Genomic DNA, 22311 nt, shown 5'->3' on the forward strand with positions numbered 1-22311 from the left:
AAATGGGGAGCTATCTCGTCCTATAGGGCTGGCTAGGGGTACTAGGCAGGGATGCCCGCTGTCACCCCTCCTGTTCGCGTTGGCTGTAGAACCTCTTGCTGCTAAGATTCGGCAGTCGGATGGGGTCCCTGGGTTTAGGTATGGCAAAGTAGAGGAAAAAATAGCGTTATATGCGGATGATGTTTTGCTGTTCCTGGAGGATCCAGACAATTCACTAAGAGGGGCCGTTGAAATTGTTGAGAGATTTGGTACTGTGTCGGGACTAACAATTAATTGGGATAAGACGGTTCTTTTTAGAGTGGATGACGTAGGAGAGAATGTGAGTGAGGATGTTGGGGATGAGAGGCTGAAGGTGGTTTCCCAATTTAAATATCTTGGAATATGGATCTCGGTGCCGGTGGCGGAGTTTCTGCAAAGAAATTTGACTCCTGTTATGGGGGTACTCAAGGCAAAGGTAGACGCCTGGAATAAGCTACATCTATCGGTCGTCGGTAGGGTAAACCTTATTAAAATGGTCCTTATGCCTAAAATTCTTTATGTTATGCATAACGCACCAATTTGGATCCCTCGGGGGAAGTTCAGGCAGATTAATGCCCTCTTTAGAAGTTTGATATGGGGTAGACAATATCCACGTATTAGCTTGGAGACGCTTCAACGACCCAAGGAAGATGGTGGTTTGGCTTTGCCCAACCCGGAAATATACTTCTTTGCGGCCCAGAGCCAGCATTTGAAGGGCTGGGCGCGAGGGGCGTCATCCAGCGCAGTACAACAGCTATTGGAAGAGGTGACGGACCGACGACCGATGGCCAGGTGTTTGGAGGATGGCTCATTGGGCGCGCTGGGGAAAATATACCCAACCCTGTTCCTGATTCGTAAATTATGGAATAGACTAAGGCAGATTCGTGGGGTTACAGGGTTGACTAAATTCACACCGATATGGTCTAACCACAACTTAAAGGATTTTGAGGCCCTGGGAGGATTGATGGAATGGCAGAATAAGGGAATTTGCTTTGTTCACCAGATAATCCAGCAGCAGGAGCTGAAGTCCTTTTCCCAATTGCAGGAAGAATTTGGTTTGCGATCCACAGGGGAATATCAGTATGCGCAGATGAGACATGCCTTTAGAGCTCAGAATAAGAAGGCTGATATCAGGGTTCAAGATGATATAGTGTTGGAGTATGTGTGTGGTGAGGGTACTACAAGGGGAGTTATTTCCACTCTGTATAAGGACCTTATGCACACATTTCTGCTAGATTTCCCTATAAAGGCGAGAGCTAAGTGGGAGAGAGAAGTGGGGCCGATGGAAAATGAAACCTGGGAATCGGTGATGGAGTGGGTTCCGCGACTATCCTTGAGTGAACCATATAGGCTCTCGCAGCTATACATTCTGCATAGGGTATATAAATCTCCGGAAGTGCTATACAAAGCGGGATTGCGTGCCAATTCTGAGTGTCCGAGGTGTGCGAGTGAGAAGGCAGGAATATATCACATGATGTGGACGTGTCCGAGACTGGCTGCCTTTTGGGTGGTGGTTTTGAGCCGGGTTGAAGCAGCATATAAGTGCAGAGTTGTTAGAGACCCGATAGTATGTGTGCTGGGATATGTGGAAGAAATTGGAGTTGACAATACTTGGAAGATTGCAATCGCTAAGCTACTCTACATGGCCAGGAAAGTAATAGCACGAAACTGGATAAACGCGGAACCACCTGTGAGAAGGGAATTTCTCCAATATGTTCAACATGGTCTAAAATTGGAAAAGGGGGTGTACAGTAAAAGGGGGAAAATAGAACTCTTTAATAAAATATGGTCTCCTTGGCTTGATTTGGATTGAGGAGTATAGGCGTCGTGTTTCCTAAGACCTGGAAGAGGATAAATTACAAGAGGCAGATAATGCCTCGGTGGGGTGGAGATTGAGACTGAGCTGTCTTATGGGGGAGGGGGGTAGTTGGGGTAAGGTTGGGGTTTATTAAAGTAAGAAAATGTGTATCTGATATAATGCAATGTAAATGGCATTCTGTTGTTCTCTTTTTTTTATATTGTTAATAAAAATCTATTTAAATAAAAAAAAAAATATTAATTTACCCCGAGTATCCCAAGACCAGCTAAACTGTCTTAACACTCCCTTCACTGAGGAGGAGATTTAAGACTGCTATTAAATTGACAAAGCGTAATAAAGCCCCCTGACCAGACCAAATGAATATTATCGCCATTTCCAAAAAATATTATCCCTGTTTTTTTTTGAGACTTTATAAGCATTGGCAGGTAAAAGAATCTGTGTCCAGTTCTAATCTGGAGGCTACGATTACTACATTACTACATTACTGAAACCAGGTAAACCGCCTACATGCCCAGGTAACTTCAGGCCTATTTCAATTTTGAATTGTGACGTGAAGATATTTTTAAAAATATTAGCAATGAGACTGCACCACATCATCCCTTCTCTTATCTTCCCTGACCAAGTTGGGTTTGTGGCGGGACACAAGGCAAAGGATGGGACACGTAGAATGATTAATTTGATTGAAGCTGCTGAGCTCTATGGTTCCCCCAGTGCATTCTTGTCACTTGAAGCTGAAAAAGCTTTTGATAGGGTGCATGGGGGTTACCTAAGGAGTGTACTTGGTAAATTTGAACTGACAGGTCTTTATTTTTTATTATATATATATATATTTTTTTATATAGCGCTAACATATTCTGCAGCGCTTTACAGTTTTGCACACATTATCATCGCTGCCCCCGATGGGGCTCACAATCTAAATTCCCTATCAGTATGTTTTTTTGGAATGTGGGAGGAAACCGGAGAACCCAGAGGAAACCCACACAAACACGGGGAGAACATACAAACTCCTTGCAGATGTTGTCCTTAGTGGGATTTGAACCCAGGACCACAGCGCTCCATCTTTTCGGCTGGGGTAGCCATGTACTTTAACCCCGATGCAAGAGTGTTATCCTCGGGGTTCCTATCAGATCCATTTCAAATATCTAATGGTACTTGTCAGGGGTGTCCTCTATCCCCCATTATTTTTGCCCTGTGTATGGAGCCATTGGCTGAAAGGATTTGAACTTCCTGCGGCATCCCGGTTATTAAGGTGGGGTCGGTGGAACATAAAATTCGCCTTTATGCAGATAATATTATTTTTACATGTCCTGAGGTTTTTTGATAGTCACTGTTCCGAATGGTTTGCCATTCCAAATCTTTAGATGTAGACATTCACATTTTTTAGTGCATATATTTTTTACATCTCATATATTTTGTATATTATATTTCACTTCTATTTCATTTATTGTCATATCTTTCTTTAGTTTCTCCCGACGTGAGAGACCGCCTGAAGCATCAATACCCTTTTGACTGGGTGGAAGGTAGAATCCAATACTTGGGTATTATGCACACCCCCTCCAAAAGTCTGCTAGACAGTAATATCCCCAAGTTATTGAAGTCGATAAGAAAGGACCTACAGAATCTTCAAATGGTATCTGTGTCGTGGATAGCCAGAATTAATACTTTTAAGATGATGTTACTTCCAAAAATTTTATATTGCTTTAGATGCCTCCTGATTAAGATCCCCCTGAGATATATATCTTCCCTTCAGAGGATAACCGACCAATTCATATGCGCTAATAAGCCAAGAGAGGCCAGTAAAACAATGTACAATCCCAATGATTTGGGGGGAATGGGAGTTCCGAATATATTAGCATATCATAGAGCAGCCATTCTAGGGGAGATCCGAAGTGGGTGGCTAGCCAACAACCCCAACAAATGGGTGTGGGGAGAAAAGTACATTGGGTCATCTGTGGTGGTTTTGTCCCACAGTCACTAAATTTTGGGAGGAGGTAGCCAATCTAATTAAAAGGGTACTCATGATGCATATATTATTGGACCCCAGCTTAATGATACTTCACATTGGAACAGATAAGGTTCCTTTTCACCTTAGAGGTTCCCTAGCTCTCATTTTAATTGCGGCAAGATTAATTCTCGCAGCTAAATGGAAAGATCAGAATGTACCTGCTATTAGAGAAGTGGTTGAAAGAATTAACGTAAATTGTCAACAAGAATTATCTGTCTCAGTCCTTAGCAAAGAATAGAATATCGTGCATATGAGATCCCTGGATAAACAGTCCTATGTCCAACCCTCTTCATTGAGACAGGACGAGAATTAGAAAAGTAATGGTGGAATCTCCAGCTCCTCTGTGACCATGCACATGTTGAGTTTGGGTGTAATTCTGGAGTAACCGTTTATATTGCCTCCTTGTCCAATACATTATGTTTACTGCTTAATATTCAAAAGTTAATATACAATACATGATTACTTGTTGGAAAAGCTGAGATCACAGTGTTCTTGATATATTGCACAAATATCCTCTGTTAGTTATGTGCTTCCACCAGCATTGTTGGCAGGTGGCTGTTTGTATTGAATTTTGATAACTTAATAAAAATTTATTGGAATAAAAAAGGGGAGTCAAGGTGGCTAGAAGTTCATTTTGGAAGGTTTCATAGTATGACTAAGGTAAACCGTCTGGCCCTGGTGTTTTCCTGTGTGGTACGTGTTGTTCCTCTGTAATATGTGCATTCAGATCCCTGATTGCCTCTATGTTGAGAATGGGGAGGTGGCATGATTTTAAAAAAGTACTAATGAGATTACCATATTTTTCAGACTATAAGATGGACATTTTCCCCCAAAATTTGGGGGGAAAATGGGGGTGCGTCTTATAGTTTGACTGTACTTAACAGAAGTGTTGTGGCAGCAGGAGTCAAGCGATTCTGCCAGCACTGGGCTGGGAAAATGTGTTCAGTAGTCTGACACTTCAGGGCAATGATCTGACTCCCATCCCAGGCTGGTGCGGCAGGTTCGGCAGTGTTTTGGGGGCTCTGGGGGCTCCGCCGACATTTTGTGAAATCCCGGAGCCCCTGCACTTACATTGCTGCAATGCGGTGGCCTCCGGGAAAATGGCTGCCGGAGGCGGTGAATGTGCAGAGTGAGATATGGGCAACAACATTTTCCTGGAGGCCACTGCATTGCAGCAGTGTATGTGCGGGGGCTCCAGGCTTTCACAAAATGTTAATGGAGCCCCAACACCACCAATTACCACTAAACTTGCCGAACAATTTTGGGATGGGAGTCAAATCATCGCCGGACCACCAATCACCTCCTGTGACCCTTCTCCACCAGTACTGCCGATTCCCCTAACAACCCCCCCCCCCCGGTAAGCTGAATTTTTGGACTGTAAGATGAACTCCCATTTGACGCAATAATTTTTTTCCTTATTTTCCTGCTGAAAATTTGGGGTGCGTCTTATAGTCCGAAAAATACGGTATCTCTTGTGGGAAGATTGGGCGACTAACGGGGAGTGAGTAATGTTGTGAGAAATATTCATGGAATATATCTGCTATCTCCTCTGGATAATACATTATTTGATTTCCTGATTTGTTCATAAAGCATAAGGTGAAGATTGTTCCGTATGGTCTCTAAGTTGTTTAGCCAATAATGTGTGGGGTTTATTAGCTTTTTCATAATATTGTATACAGAAGTAGCTTATCCACTCGTTTTAGTGCCATTTTTTAGCTGGGCTATAACATCTATAATCATTTTAAGAATTTGCTTAGAAGATCTGGAGTATTGTAGTTTCTCAGAGTTTTAATTCCACGGTCGGCGTTTCATATTTGATTGTATAATCTTTTTTAAGTCTGGCTCCATTTGTGATACTGACCCTGAAAGACTCCCATAATGTTGCTTCCGAAGAAATTGATCCTTTATTGAGCTCAAAGTAGTTTTGTAGATGAGGGCGTAGTTATTCTTTAACTCCTTAACTCCCAAGGGTGGTTTGCACGTTAATGACCGGGCCAATTTTTACAATTCTGACCACTGTCCCTTTATGAGGTTATAACTCTGGAACGCTTCAACGGATCCTGATGATTCTGACACTGTTTTCTCATGACATATTGTACTTCATGATAGTGGTAAAATTTCTTTGATATTACTTGCGTTTATTTGTGAAAAAAACGGAAATTTGGCGAAAATTTTCCAACTTTGAATTTTTATGCCCTTAAATCACAGAGATATGTCACACAAAATACTTAATAAGTAACATTTCCCACATGTCTACTTTACATAAGCCCAATTTTGGAAGGAGCACTTGTTATAGCAGGATCCATTTTATCTTCCTTGCCTCCATTTTGTGTAAGTGTTACTAAAGGTCAGATAAACAAGTTGTTATTCGCTATTCTTCATACCGCTGATATTGCTGTTATTGAACTAATTGTAGCAGCACATGGAGGATGAAATGTCTTTGTAGATAACGAATAATGTTTTGTATAGAAAAGTATGTTTGCGAAACCATAGGGAGGCAAGGGAGTAAACTCCCCAACGCTTAGCCCATATATGGAGAATCCGCCTCCGACATAAGAATGCATAAAAAGTGTGTGTAAGCTTAATAAACTAGAGATACTTCAGATACATGCCTGGTGTACTGTGTCTTATCTCTCCGGTGCCGTGACGTCATCTCTAAGGTGGACTCATCAGAGAGCAGGTCGAGACCTGCGACAACAATTCTGGTGCCCGAACAGGGACCTGAGTGCTTCATCTGAGACCCGGCCGACTCCAGTAATGGACCAGGGGACTTCCCGGGACTAGTGGCATCACACAGCGCTGGGGTAAGAATACTGATTATATTCTGCCTACGTCATTCCACTTGTGGACGGGTATTCCCCTTCTTCTAGTCGACCAGGATCAGGTAAAATCACGGGTTTTGCCTGACTCAGGTACCCTTGAACCCAGATATTAACCCTCATTGTGTGGTTACTGATGACTCCACTGTTAGACTAAAATGATTGACCCCATGATCTTTGTATGGTGCGCTTGTGGAGTGTTTGTTGTTTGTCTGTTCATATATTTGTGTTATCAATCTTGGAAGCAAGCTAATATAGCAACCTGTGAGCACAGTAAACCTGTACTTTAGGACTAACGCAGGAGGACATGGCCTGCTCTAGGTGAGGAGGAAAGGTTCGTCTGATAGTCCTATACGTGCAGGCTGAAAACTAACGCAGGAGGACATAGCCTACTCTACGTGAGAAGGAAAGGTTCGTCTGATAGTTTTCAGCCTGCACGTATAGTAGCAATAGAATGGGGAACCAAGAGAGTACAGGGTTCCATAGTGCTAGAGAATTAGTCCAGAGAAAAGAAGGGAAGGAATCCCAGAAGCAGGTTAGTGTGCTCTTGAAGGCAGGAGGATTCCACCCCTCAGGGGAATTAGATTCAGGTAAATAACAGGTTGCAACAGCGATGGTTTGATATGGGTTATGGTGAAGATGATAGAACTGCAACACGTTTGTTAAGCCATGCATATATGCAAGGGATTGATAAGTATGTGAGAGAGAAGGTGATGGCAAGTAGACCAGATTGGAGATCCTGCCCCCAAGGCGATCTTGCTAAGATTGCACATGGAGTCAGTTTGGACTCAAAGAAGCAGAGGACTAAGGCTCACTTTCAGAGGAGTGGACCCTCACAGAGAGGTGAAGGACCCACTACGGGCCCTAGCTTGTGTTATGGATATAAGAAACCGGGACATTTTAGGAAAGATTGTCGCACAAACCCATACCCAGATCAGGTTGTCACCCCCCAGACTGACAGATAATTGACAGCCTGCAACTGTGTCCTCTAGTCACTCTACCTCCCACCCCGACTGTAGAGTACAGGTGAGCCTGCCAGGAGGAACTTCAGCAGACTTTAAGGTTGACACAGGAGCTGACAACTCAGTTATCACGCTTTCGGACTGTCCATTACCCTTCCGTGACACCACCGACTTTGTCATGGCCACACCTTTCAATGCACCGACCCAGACCTTGGGACTGACAGAACCCATTCCCCTCTCCATTTGTGGGAAGACCATTCTGACTCAGTTAATGGTAGCCCCCAGGGGACAATGTAATTTGCTAGGTGCTGACGTTTTACGGAAACTACAGGCAGTTATTACTTACCATGATGACGGAACAGTGACAATGACCCCTCAACTTAAACCCAGTACCCTCTGCAAGATTATGGCCCTGGATGCAGCTGCAAGTACTGCAGAAAGTGATCCGCTCACTGCACCTGCCCTGGATCAAGTCCCCTCTGATTTGTGGGCAAAAGGCAAAACTGATGTGGGAAAACGCAAAGTTCCCCCCATAATAGTCAAATTGAAACCAGGGGCAGCACCACCCCTATTGCGTCAGTACCCTTTAGGTGCTGCTCAGGAGGCTGCAATAGACGCACAGTTACAAAAATTGCTGGAATCAGGGGCTGTTGTGCCTACACAGTCCGTTTGCAACACTCCCCTGTATCCAGTAAAGAAGAAGGTTAGGCCTGGGGAGCCGGTGAATTATAGAATGGTCCATGACCGTAGTAGAGCAGTCAATGCCGCAACAGAACTGCTTGCTCCCTTGGTTCCTAACCCACACACCTTGTTGTCACACATACCTGTTAACAGTATTTGTTTTTCAGTGATTGACTTAGCAAATGCCTTTTTCAGTGTTCCATTGTACCCAGATTGTCAGTATCTTTTTGCTTTTACCTTTCGCAACAAGCAGTATACTTGGACTGTCCTACCACAACGAGCCCAGAATTGCTGTGTGCTCCTTCTCATTCTCTTAAAATGGCTACGATCTCTTTACTCTTTTTTTTCTTAATGAACAGGGGTGCAAGGTATCCAAACAAAAATTATAGTTTTGCTTAAGTACTGTTGTGTTTTTAGGACATTGTCTCTCCCTAGGGAAGAAGCACCTCACTCCTGAGCGAAAACAGGCTATCATGGACATGCAGCCCCCACAGAATTTGCAGGGCCTCTGTGTGTTTCTAGGACTAACTTCCTACTGTCGGCCATGGATTCGTTCTGCCTCCATCTTAATGCAACCTCTATATGACTGTATGCAACCTGTCCCCTTCTGTTACACCAGAGGCACTTGACTGTTTTTACTCTCTGAAATTATGCATCGTTTCCTCTCCAGCTTTGGGCATCCCCAATTATGCCCTTCCCTTTAACCTCTTTCTTCATGAAAATGCAGGACATGCTACGGGTGTGCTGACTCAGCTTCATGGAGACAAACAGAGACCTGTTGCTTATTACAGCGGCCGCTTGGATATAGTGGCAAGAGGAAGTCCCTCCTGTGTTCGGGCTGTGTTGTCTGTCCAGCTGTTGCTACCCAAGTCTTCAGAGATTGTTTTGGATCACCCACTGACGGTCCATACCCCACATGGTGTACATAGTATCCTTAACCAAGTACAACCTAGCCACCTGTCCATGGCTAGGCTAGACAGCTGTGACTTCAGTGTGCTATTCTCATGCCTACTAATGTGACTTTGAAAAGGTGCACTGTCCTAAAGCCCGCTACTCTTCTCCCAGTTCCTATGGATCCAAATGGGGGAGGGGGAGGTGACATGGAAAAGGACGCTCTTTTTCTTTCTAGAATGGATCCAGAGGAACAAGACCAGGTTTCTAAACCACTAATTACTTTGTGGGGGCACCACAGAACATGAACAATTGGGATCCAACCCTGACCTCAGAAAACGAATCTGCACAAAAACAAGAAAAAGCAGAGGCCATGCAAAAAGGGGATCACCAAACAGCATGGATTTGTACAAAAAAACAACACAGCTTTATTAAGGTGCAAATACAGGACAGATCATTTTAAAAACATCTAAAAACACTTAGAACAATGCCTATAATATGGCAAGTGCCTGTACACAAGGTGAAAGGGGGAAAACAGGAACACATATAGATATGTATCTCAGTGACCTATATGGACAGCATATTAATAAAGTGCAAAAAGCATGATAACACAAATAAGGCCTAAATGGCTAATAGAGCTGCACATGAAAAAATATACTGTGGAACAAGAAATGTGCTAAAAATATGCAACATATGACAGTACTAAACATGGGATCCTGAGATCACTAATAAGGCCCCATAGATAGATGGCACGTAACGTAGTACACAAATAAACACTATCTGAGTATATAAACTGCTAAGATATACAAAATGCGCTGAAGGCATACAGAGTGCCGACATGGGATCCTGAACTCAGTGTTAAGGCCCTATAGATATATGGCACATAATGCAGTACTCACACACTGGTAACAGTACCTAAGTTCAAACAGGAGAATGAATCCAACTATGCATAAAAGGTGTATAAAGTAGAACAAGCATAGAGGCCCTATGTCCCATGGTACTCAATGCACACCTAAAAATAAGCCAGTAGCAGTATAGTACTATCAGTAAACCATGTACCTAAGTACGCATTATAAGCAACGAACCCCCATAACACCTCCGGGTAAATGGCCCTCAGATAACACCTACAGGCACAAAGAGAAAGCGAATACCCACAATGCCTGTAATATGGCAAGTGCCTGTACACAAGGGGAAAGGGGGAAAACAGGAACACATACAGATATATATCTCAGTGACCTATATGGACAGCATATTAATAAACTGCAAAAAAACATGATAACACAAATAAGGCCTAAATAGCTAATAGAGCTGCACATGAAAAAATATATATATATACTGTGGTACAGGAAATGGGCTAAAATTATGCAACATATGACAGTACTAAACATGGGATCTTGAGATCACTAGTAAGGCCCCATAGATAGATGGCACGTAACGCAGTACACAAATAAACAACACTATCTGAGTATATAAACTGCTAAGATATACAAAATGTGCTGAAGGCATACAGAGTACCGACATGGGATCCTGAACTCAGTGGTAAGGCCCTATAGATATATGGCACATAATACAGTACGCACACACTGGTAACAGTACCTAAGTTCAAACAGTTCAACTCAGTAATGCACACCTAAAAATAAGCCAGAAGCAGTATAGTACTATCAGTAAACCATGTACCTAAATATGCATTATAAGCAAAAAAAAAACATAACACCTCCGGGCAAAAAGCCCTAAGATAACACCTACAGGCACAAAGAGAAAGCGAATACCCTACGCGTGTCGCCACAGCAGTGGCTTCATCAGGGGTGTAGTTTTCGCCACAGGTGCCCGTGTATAAATACCTTAAATCCATCAAATACAAGTAGAGACAGCTGCGTTGTAAGCCTCAGCTGCATGGAGTGAAAACAAGCTCAGAAAATCATGGAGTCTTCGGCGGTGCGGACTGGAACCGGAAGTGTCTGCTGCCTGGCAACGGAGGGATACATTGATGTTTGTGTAGGCTGCGCCTGCCCAGTGGCTAGACGCGCATTAAGTCCCTCATGCGCTCCCATACCATGGGTGCGCAGACCCTGGCATTCAATACCGGAAGTTGCCATCACTAGGCAACGTACGCGTCCAAGGACGCTCAAAGTAAGTGGGCTGCGCTCGTGCATATGCATAGCTGGCACAGGAAGAATAGCACATAACACCGCACATTAGGATGCGCAAGTGCCAACCTCTAAATATAGCTATTAAATATCGGCTGTCAGGCAACAGTGGGATGCACTGGTGTATATAAGTTACGCCTGCCAAGTGACAGGATGCGCATTACGTCCCTCAAGTGCTCCCATACCATGGGTGCACAAGCGCTGGCATCCAAAACCAGAAGTTGCCAACACTTGGCAAAGTGTGCGTCCAACGACGCTTTAAACTCCAATAGCAACCAAATTGTGTGGGCTGCGCCATGCATATGCACAGCCAGCACAGGGAGGGTAACACACATAGCCACACATTCAGAGCGCCAGCGCCAACTTGTAGATGCAGCTATCAGAAATCGGCTGCCTGGCAACAGTGGGCTGCATGAGTGTATAGATACTGCGCCTGCCACATGGCCAGATGCGCATTAAGGCCGGCTTCACGCTCAGCGTATGAAAATACGGTCCGTTTTTTACGGCCGTAATACGCTGAAAAGTCCCCAAAATAGTGGTCTGTAGCTCCTCCGTAGGCAGGGTGTTTCAGCGTTTTTTGCGCATGGCATCCTCCGTATGTAATCCGTATGTCATCCGTACTGCGTGTTTTTATCGCAGGCTTGCAAAACCGACATACGGCTATGCAAGGGATCCATGTGTTAAAAAAAACAAAAAACATACTGTCTATATATATATATATATATCTATATATATAATTGTCTAAGGGTTTTTCCGTCTTTCTGTCTGTCCTGGAAATCACGCGTCTCTGATTGGTCGAGGCCGCCAGGCCTCGACCAATCAGCGACGGCACAGCGACGATGATGTCATAAAGGACGTAGACATTCCGCGTCTCTGATTGGTCGAGGCCGCCAGGCCTCGACCAATCAGCAACGGGCACAGCGATGATGATGTCATAATGGTTGCCATGGCGACGATGCTGTCATAAAGGTTGCCTCGACCAATCAGCGACGGGCACAGTCTGCCGCAAATTCTGGAATCATCATTGTCCATATTCTAGAATACCCGATGCGTTAGAATCGGGCCACAATCTAGTATATATATATAATGTCAGTAGACACATATATGTATATATATTAATATTTCATCCAGCGCGATATAGCAGAAAGCCGGTAATTCAATTACCGGCTTTTGCTTTCTCCTTCCTAAACCCGACATGATATGAAACATGGTTTACATACAGTAAACCATCTCATATCCCCATTTTTTTTGCATATTCCACACTACTAATGTCAGTAGTGTGTCCTTGCAAAATTTGGCTGTTCTAGCTAGTAAATTAAAGGGTTAAATGGCAGAAAAAATTGGCGTGGGCTCCCGCACAATTTTCTCCGCCAGAGTAGTAAAGCCAGTGACTGAGGGCAGATATTAATAGCCTGGAGAGGGTCCACGGTTATTGGCCCCCCCCTGGCTAAAAACATCTGCCCCCAGCCACCCCAGAACAGGCACATCTGGAAGATGCGCCTATTCTGGCACTTGGCCACTCTCTTCCCATTCCCGTGTAGCGGTGGGATATGGGGTAATGAAGGGTTAATGTCACCTTGCTATTGTAAGGTGACATTAAGCCAAATTAATAATGGAGAGGCGTCAATTCTGACACCTATCCATTATTAATCCAATACTAGTAAAGGGTTAAAAAAACACACATTATTAAAAATTAATTTAATGGAAAAATCACAAAGGTTGTTGTATTAATTTATTCTACTCAATGCAACGTTGCTCATGTCTGCAAAACCCCGGAGAATGTAGGTAAAGTAGGTCATTGACCTATATTTACCTGCATTTGCGGTGAGGCGCCCTCTGCTGGTTGTTCCTAGATTGTGGGAACTTTGCTAGAAAGCTCCCAGGCTCAAGATCATAAGAGGGCGCCCTCTGCTGGTTGTCCTCATATGAACTCGAGCCTGGGAGCTTTCTAGGAAAGTTCCCACAATCTAGGAACAACCAGCAGAGGGCGCCTCACCGCAAATGCAGGTAAATATAGGTCATTGACCTACTTTACCTAGATTCTCCGGGGTTTTGCAGACATGAGCAACGTTGCATTAGCAAAGCTCGTGGCTGCAAAATATTTTAACTCCTTCAGATGGATTTACATCGTTGGACGTGACAGATCCTCGGAAGGTATGTATATTGTTGGTTTATTTTTTTTTTTTTATTTACAGATCGAGGGTCTTCAGTGAGTGGATTGAGAGTAGAATAAATTAATACAACAACCTTTGTGATTTTTTTCATTAAATTAATTTTTAATAATGTGTGTGTGTTTTTTTTAACCCTTTACTAGTATTGGATTAATAATGGATAGGTGTCAGAATTTACGCCTCTCCATTATTAATTTGGCTTAATGTCACCTTACAATAGCAAGGTGACATTAACCCTTCATTACCCCATATCCCACCGCTACACGGGAATGGGAAGAGAGTGGCCAAGTGCCAGAATAGGCGCATCTTCCAGATGTGCCTTTTCTGGGGTGGCTGGGGGCAGATGTTTTTTGCCAGGGGGGGGGCCAATAACCGTGGACCCTCTCCAGGCTATTAATATCTGCCCTCGGTCACTGGCTTTTCTACTCTGGCGGAGAAAATTGTGCGGGAGCCCACGCCAATTTTTTCCGCCATTTAACCCTTTAATTTACTAGCTAGAATGGCCAAATTTTGCATAGACACACTACTGACATTAGTAGTGTGGAATATGCAAAAAAAATGGGGATATGAGATGGTTTACTGTATATAAACCATGTCTCATATCATGTCGGGTTTAGGAAGGAGATAGCAAAAGCCGGTAATTGAATTGCCGGCTTTCTGCTATATCGCGCTGGATGAAATATTAATATACAGTGAGGCAAAAAAGTATTTAGTCAGTCAGCAATAGTGCAAGTTCCACCACTTAAAAAGATGAGAGGCGTCTGTAATTTACATCATAGGTAGACCTCAACTATGGGAGACAAACTGAGAAAAAAAAAATCCAGAAAATCACATTGTCTGTTTTTTTAACATTTTATTTGCATATTATGGTGGAAAATAAGTATTTGGTCAGAAACAACATTTCATCTCAATACTTTGTAATATATCCTTTGTTGGCAATGACAGAGGTCAAACGTTTTCTGTAAGTCTTCACAAGGTTGCCACACACTGTTGTTGGTATGTTGGCCCATTCCTCCATGCAGATCTCCTCTAGAGCAGTGATGTTTTTGGCTTTTCGCTTGGCAACACGGACTTTCAACTCCCTCCAAAGGTTTTCTATAGGGTTGAGATCTGGAGACTGGCTAGGCCACTCCAGGACCTTGAAATGCTTCTTACGAAGCCACTCCTTCGTTGCCCTGGTGGTGTGCTTTGGATCATTGTCATGTTGAAAGACCCAGCCACGTTTCATCTTCAATGCCCTTGCTGATGGAAGGAGGTTTGCACTCAAAATCTCACGATACATGGCCCCATTCATTCTTTCATGTACCCGGATCAGTCGTCCTGGCCCTTTTGCAGAGAAACAGCCCCAAAGCATGATGTTTCCACCACCATGCTTTACAGTAGGTATGGTGTTTGATGGATGCAACTCAGTATTCTTTTTCCTCCAAACACGTCAAGTTGTGTTTCTACCAAACAGTTCCAGTTTGGTTTCATCAGACCATAGGACATTCTCCCAAAACTCCTCTGGATCATCCAAATGCTCTCTAGCAAACTTCAGACGGGCCCGGACATGTACTGGCTTAAGCAGTGGGACACGTCTGGCACTGCAGGATCTGAGTCCATGGTGGCGTAGTGTGTTACTTATGGTAGGCCTTGTTACATTGGTCCCAGCTCTCTGCAGTTCATTCACTAGGTCCCCCCGCATGGTTCTGGGATTTTTGCTCACCGTTCTTGTGATCATTCTGACCCCACGGGGTGGGATTTTGCGTGGAGCCCCAGATCGAGGGAGATTATCAGTGGTCTTGTATGTCTTCCATTTTCTAATTATTGCTCCCACTGTTGATTTCTTCACTCCAAGCTGGTTGGCTATTGCAGATTCAGTCTTCCCAGCCTGGTGCAGGGCTACAATTTTGTTTCTGGTGTCCTTTGACAGCTCTTTGGTCTTCACCATAGTGGAGTTTGGAGTCAGACTGTTTGAGGGTGTGCACAGGTGTCTTTTTATACTGATAACAAGTTTAAACAGGTGCAATTACTACAGGTAATAAGTGGAGGAAAGAGGAGACTCTTAAAGAAAAAGTTACAGGTCTGTGAGAGCCAGAAATCTGGATTGTTTGTGTCTGACCAAATACTTATTTTCCACCATAATATGCAAATAAAATGTTAAAAAAACAGACAATGTGATTTTCTGGATTTTTTTTTCTCAGTTTGTCTCCCATAGTTGAGGTCTACCTATGATGTAAATTACAGACGCCTCTCATCTTTTTAAGTGGTGGAACTTGCACTATTGCTGACTGACTAAATACTTTTTTGCCCCACTGTATATACATATATGTGTCTCAATGACATATATATATATATATATATACCTATTCTATGTGTGCACATTTATTCTACCTATTCTATTGTAAGCTGTCAGTGTGATTTTACTGTACACCGCACTGAATTACCGGCTTTTCTCTCTAACACCGCTGCGTATTCCTCGCAAGTCACACTGCTGGTCCGTGTGTAATCCGTATTTTTGGGGCTTCCATAGACTTTCATTGACGTTTTATTTGCGCAATACGGTGACAAACGCAGCATGCTGCGATTTTCTATGGCTGTAGAAAGCCGTATAATACTGATCAGGAAAATACGGCAGATAGGAGCAGGGGCATAGAGAATAATTGTGCCGTATTTTATGCGAGTTTTACGGACGTAGTTTCTGCGCTCTTACGTCCGTAAAACTCGCTAGTGTGAGGCCGGCCTAAGTCCCTCATGCGCTCCCATACCACGGGTGCGTTGGCGCCGGAAACCAATACCAGCAATTGCCATTGCTAAGAGACGTATGCGTCTAAAGACGCTCTAGAGTCCAATGGCAGCCAAAGACTGTAGTCTGGACCCATGCAAATGTGCAGCTAGCACAGCAAATGTAACACACATCACAGCACATAGAGAGCGCAAGCGCCAACATCTCAATATTACAAAAAAACATTAAGTAGCAATGGATGTTACTGCAGAAATATTTGACATAGCGCCTGCATATGGATGAACACCTAATAGCAGAACTGTCCAAATACATAACAGTCCGGACACATGGCCACTCCAGTGGTACAGATGTATCCAGCACTATAATGCATTAATATAAACCCTGCCTGTATTCCAGATGAGTCGCAGGCTAAGGCTCCTTTCACACTAGCGTCGGAATCTCCCCGTCGCAATGCATCGGGGAGAGATTCCGATGCTAGCGTTTGCTGCATTGCACAATGGGTGCAGCGGATGCATTTTTCCGGCGCATCCGCTGCCCCATTGTAAGGTGCGGGGAGGTGAGGGCGGAGTTCCGGCCGCGCATGCGCGGTCGGAAAAAGCGGTCCGTCAGGAGAAAAAACGTTACATGTAGCGTTTTTTTCTCCCGACGGTCCGCAAAAGCACGACGCATCCGTCGCTCGACGGATGCGACATGTGGCAATCCGTCGCAAATGCGTTGTCAATGCAAGTCTATGGGGAAAAAACGCATCCTGCAAGCACTTTTGCAGGATGCGTTTTTTCTGCAAAACGACACATTGTGACGGATTGCAGAAAACGCTAGTGTGAAAGTAGCCTTTAGCCACCACCCAGAAAAGAGGGGTGAAGCCAAAAAACAGGAAACATGTAATGCCAATAACAAGAGAAAGACAAGAACACGGAACATTTATCCATTAATGACCTGTATTGATCGTATAGAGAATATGCAAAAAAAAACAATAAATAATGCAACACCATATATGACGCAGGTTTCTAAACCACATGATTGTCTGGAATTGATGTCTCAGGAAACGGCTGGTCTCGCTACTGTTTCTAGTGTGCCCATACCTAATGCTGATTTTGAGCTTTTTGTAGATAGATCCCCTCACCAAGATGACCAAGGATGCTTCTGTACCGGATATGCTGTGGTCTCAGAACATGAGGTATTCAAGGCAGAGTCAATGCCAGCTCATATGTCTGCACAAGAAGCAGAGCTCAAGGTGCTCACAGAAGAGTGCAATCTAGCAGAAGGTAAGACTGTAAATATCTACACTGATTCCAAGTATGCCTTTGGCATTGCACACGATTATGGGCCTATCTGGAGAGCCAGAGCTTTCCTGACAGCAAATGACCACCCCATTATCCCCTTAGTGACGGAGCCAAATTTTTTAAATCTGATCAGTGTCACTTTATGTGGTAATAACTCTGCAACGCTTCAATAAATCCCAGTGATTTTGAGACTGTTTTTTCGTGACATATTATACTTTATGATAATGGAAAATTTTGGTCAATATGTTTTGTGTTTATTTATAAAAAATATCAAAAATTTGAGAAAAATTTTAAAAAATTAGCAATTTTCAAAATTTGAATGATTATCCCTGTAATCCAGATAGTCATACCACAGCAAAACATTAATAAGTAACATTTCCCACATGTCGGCTTTACATCAGCATCATTTGTAAAATGTTATTTTATTTTTTTAGCATTTTAGGAGGTTTAAAATTATAGCAGCAATTTTTCATTTTTTCAAGGAAATTTACTAAATTTATTATTTTAGGGACTTATCCTTGTTTGAAGTGACTTTAGGGGTCTCATATATTGGGAAACCCCCAAACGTGATACCATTTTAAAAACAGCACCCCCTGACATATCAAAAACTGCTGTCAGGTAGTTTATTAACCCTTCAGGGGCTTTACAGGAATTAAAGCAAAGTGGCATGACAGAAATGAAAATGTGTATTTTTACCACCTAAATGCCTCTAACTTCTGCACAGATTACTGTAGCCGGCAGACTCTAAGGCCGCTATTTGGTCATGAATTGCCATGGCAAACATCAGGACCACACAATCGTGATCTGAGGGCACCAATTTGGATAAAGAGGAAGCCCCCACACTCTGTTAACCATATATAATGATGTAGTCACTATTTACAGCAGCATCTAAGGGGTTAAACAGATTTGGACGGTGCAAACACTGACCTGGCTGATGCAGAAATTTGTCAGCTATAGTGTACAGCCGACAGCTGCTGGAATGTCACCTGTATGGGGAGGCTATTCTCTTATATGTAAGGTCAGTTAAAAGGCGTATTGGCGGTCATTAAGGGGTTAAACATGCTGAGGCAGTCCAGCAACTTATGAATGCACTACAGCTTCCCACCCAAGCAGGCATCATAAAGGTAAAGGCACATACCAAAGGCATTGATGGACAGACAAAGGGTAACCCACTGGCAGACCAGGCTGCCAAGAAAGCAGCAAGCACTCCTGTAGCCTCTAAAGTACGTCACCTGGACACCCTATCATCTCCATTTGTGTCAAAAGACATCTTAGCTCGGTTACAAGAACAGGCAAGTAAGGAGGAGAAAAATAGGTGGCAAAAGATAGGAGCCTGCTCTGATACAGTCACTGGGTTATGGGGGAGGGGTGAAAAGGTCTGCCTACCACAGGTACTGTACCCAATAATGGCACAGGTTCTGCACGGGAATGTGCACCACTCGAAGACGGCTATGTGTGACACCCTACAGAAACAATGGATTGCCCCCGGGTTTTCCACCTGCGCAGAAAGGAAGATACAGAGCTGCATGATATGTGCCACACATAATCAGGGTTAGAACAGTGAAAACTCCATCCAAACACACTCCCCGGCCCCTTTACCCATTCCAGAGACTGCAGATTGATTATATTCAGTTGCGTAGGGTAGGGACTTATGAGTATGTGTTGGTCTGCATTGATTTATTCTCAGGTTGGCCAGAAGCCTACCCAGTTGCCAAAGCTACGGCTAAGACAACAGCGAAGAAACTGATGGCTGAGATCACATGCAGGTATGGAGTTCCTGAGGTCATTGAAAGCGATCGGGGTTCCCATTTTACTGGAGAGATCATGTCAGAGGTAATGGCAGCACTGGGGGTAAGTCAAGCATTGCATACTCCACACCATCCACAGAGTAGTGGAAAAGTGGAGAGACTAAATGGAACTCTTAAGCTTAAAATCCAGAAGGCAATGGCAGAGACTGGTAAACCATTGACAGAATGCCTTCCTTTGGCTTTGTTTTCAGCAAGATATACCCCAAACAGGAAGACAGGACTGTCACCGTATGAGATTCTGTTTGGCAGGGGCCCCAATCTTGGATGTTTCTTTCCACAACAGTTGCAGCTCAAGTACCAGGACTTGACTAGCTACAGTATGTGCAGGCCTTACATGGACACCTTGCTAAAGTGCATTTAACTGTTTTCAGTTCTCTTCCAGACCCAGACAAGGTTCCTGGACACCATCCCTTGGAGCCAGGAGACTGGGTAGTGATAAAGCGGCACGTCTGGAAGAGCCTGGAACCAAGATTTGACGGACCATACGAAATGCTCCTGACCACAGCCACAGCTGTCAAGCTCGAAGGAAAACCTAGTTGGATCCACGCATCACACTGCAAGCGAGTTAAAGAACCCGATAACCGATAAAGGAAACATAATGTTTTGGCTTGTTTCGATTTCCATGATATTATGCGTAATCGCATGGGACAGTCTGAATTCTCCAACATCCTTGAACAATAAGTTTGTGCAACATCACAGAAAATTGATAGATGACTTGTTGAGAAATTCCCAGCCCTTATCAGACTGTTGGATCTGTACGCATTCACCGACTTCAGCCACAAGTATCCCCTTTCTGGCTATCCCTGTGTCACTTGAGGAACTGTTTGCCTAAAGGTACCTTCACACTGAACGATATCGCTAGCGATCCGTGACATTGCAGCGTCCTGGCTAGCGATATCGTTCAGTTTGACAGGCAGCAGCGATCATGATCCTGCTGTGATGTCGTTGGTCGCTGCAGAAAGTCCAGCACTTTATTTCGTCGCTGGACCTCCTGCACACATCGCTGAATCGGCGTGTGTGACGCCGATTCAGTGATGTCTTCACTGGTAGCCAGGGTAAACATCGGGTTACTAAGCGCAGGGCCGCGCTTAGTAACCCGATGTTTACCCTGGTTACCAGTGTAAAAGTTAAAAAAACAAACACTACATACTTACCTTCCGCTGTCTGTCCTCGGCGCTCTGCTTCCTGCACTGACTGTGAGCGTCGGCCAGCCGGAAAGCACAGCGGTGACGTCACCGCTCTGCTTTCCGGCTGCTGTGCGTGTGTGTTTACCCTGGTTACCGGCATCGTTGGTCGCTGGAGAGCTGTCTGTGTGACAGCTCTCCAGCGACCAAACAGCGACGCTGCAGCGATCGACAGCGTTGTCGGTATCGCTGCAGCGTCGCTGAGTGTGAAGGTACCGTAACACAGAGCTACCAGCCAGACACTCTGCAAACCACCCAACAGACAAGAGAAAGGACTGCAGCCAATTCATCATGGCACCATCACGAGGGACACTGATCTATGATTCTATAGGAAACAACCTAGGGGTTTTCAGCTCCGGTTAGAAGACATTCAAAGACTCAGAGACCAATATGACAAAGATTTACTTTTACAGTGGGTTTTTTTAGTGGATTTTTATGATTGGCAGTCGTCACACACTAAAAGACGCTTTTTATTGCAAAAAATAAGTTTTTGTGTCTCCACATTTTGAGAGCTATAATTTTTCCATATTTTGGTCCACAGTCATGTGAGGTATTATTTTTTGTGGGACGAGTTGACGTTTTTTATTGGTACCATTTTCGGGCACGTGACTTTTTTTATCGCTTTTTATTTCGATTTTTGTGAGGCAGAATGACCAAAAACGAGCTATTCATGAATTTCTTTGGGAGGGGGGGCGTTTATATCATTCCACGTATGGTAAAATTAATAAAGCAGTTTTATTCTTCGGGTCAGTACGATTACAGCGATACCACATTCATATTTTTTTTGTTTTCGCGCTTTTATACGATAAAAACTATTTTATATAAAAAAATTATTTTTGCATCGCTTTTAGGGCTCATCTCCACTTGTGAGGAAAACGGACGAGTGCAATCCGATAAAAAATCGGATTGCACTCGGACCAATGTTAATCAATATGTGACACTCCATTTGCGATTTTTTTCCCAGCCGAAATCGGACTGAGAAAAATCTGTGTCGGCTGAGAAAAAAATCGCAGCATGCTGCGTATTGCTGAGATTCTCGGACGAGACTCGCCAATGCAAGTCAATGGGTGCGAGAAAAAAAACGCACAGCACTCGCACCATGCGAGTGCTGTCCGATTTTTACGCACCCGTGTCCTTAGAAAAGCCGGCAATTCAGCGCAGAGTACAGTAAAATCACACTGACAGGTTAGATGAGAGTAGATATATACACATAGAATAGGTATCTATACATATGTATATGTCAGGGAGACACCTATCTATAATATAACGCTGGGAGCGTCACTCTGTCCGAAGCCTCTATAGACCGCAAGCGCCGGCGCAGTCTGGGCCTCACAGAGCGACGCTCCCGGGAGATCGCGGTATGCGTAAGCACTGAACGCATACCGCGATCTCCACCGGAGAGTCAGGGACCGCCAGGAGGGAGGGTAAGAATACTCACCTTTCCCGGTTCCAGCGCTGCTTGCGGCTCCGTCTCCCGGCTCCTCTGCTCCCGGCTCCGGAGGGCGCGGACTGCGCAGGCGCCGATTCCTGCTGCCGGAATCGGCGCCTGCGCAGTCCGCGCTTTCCGGCGCCATTTTCTTGAAGACACACTCCGGCTCCACTGCAGGTGTGTCTTCAAGAAAATGGCGCCGGAAAGCGCGGACTGCGCAGGCGCCGATTCCTGCTGCCGGAATCGGCGCCTGCGCAGTCCCCGCTTTTTGGCGCCATTTTCTTGAAGACATACCTGCAGTGGAGCCGGACGATAGGTGAGTATGGTATTTTTTTTTTTTTTTATATGGCAGCAGCATTCGGGGGCATA

The 22311-nt window shown here is 44.2% G+C and overlaps 1 protein-coding gene across 5 annotated transcripts in view; it reads left to right on the forward strand.

The window, feature by feature from the left end:
- Positions 1 to 17751, forward strand: part of DGLUCY (D-glutamate cyclase) — a 73061-nt gene extending 55310 nt beyond the window's left edge. For 3 of the 5 annotated variants that reach the window (XM_069736781.1, XM_069736790.1, XM_069736755.1), the window contains one exon: positions 3301 to 4448. The gene's annotated coding sequence lies outside the window, so the exon portion shown is untranslated. Of the gene's footprint in view, positions 1 to 3300; positions 4449 to 17347 lie in introns of those variants that run through there. The other 2 variants (XM_069736763.1, XM_069736773.1) reach the window with 2 other exon arrangements.
- Positions 17752 to 22311: the final 4560 nt, after the last annotated feature.

The sequence above is a fragment of the Ranitomeya imitator genome, chromosome 1, assembly GCF_032444005.1.
Source record: "Ranitomeya imitator isolate aRanImi1 chromosome 1, aRanImi1.pri, whole genome shotgun sequence".
NCBI lineage: Eukaryota > Metazoa > Chordata > Amphibia > Anura > Dendrobatidae > Ranitomeya > Ranitomeya imitator.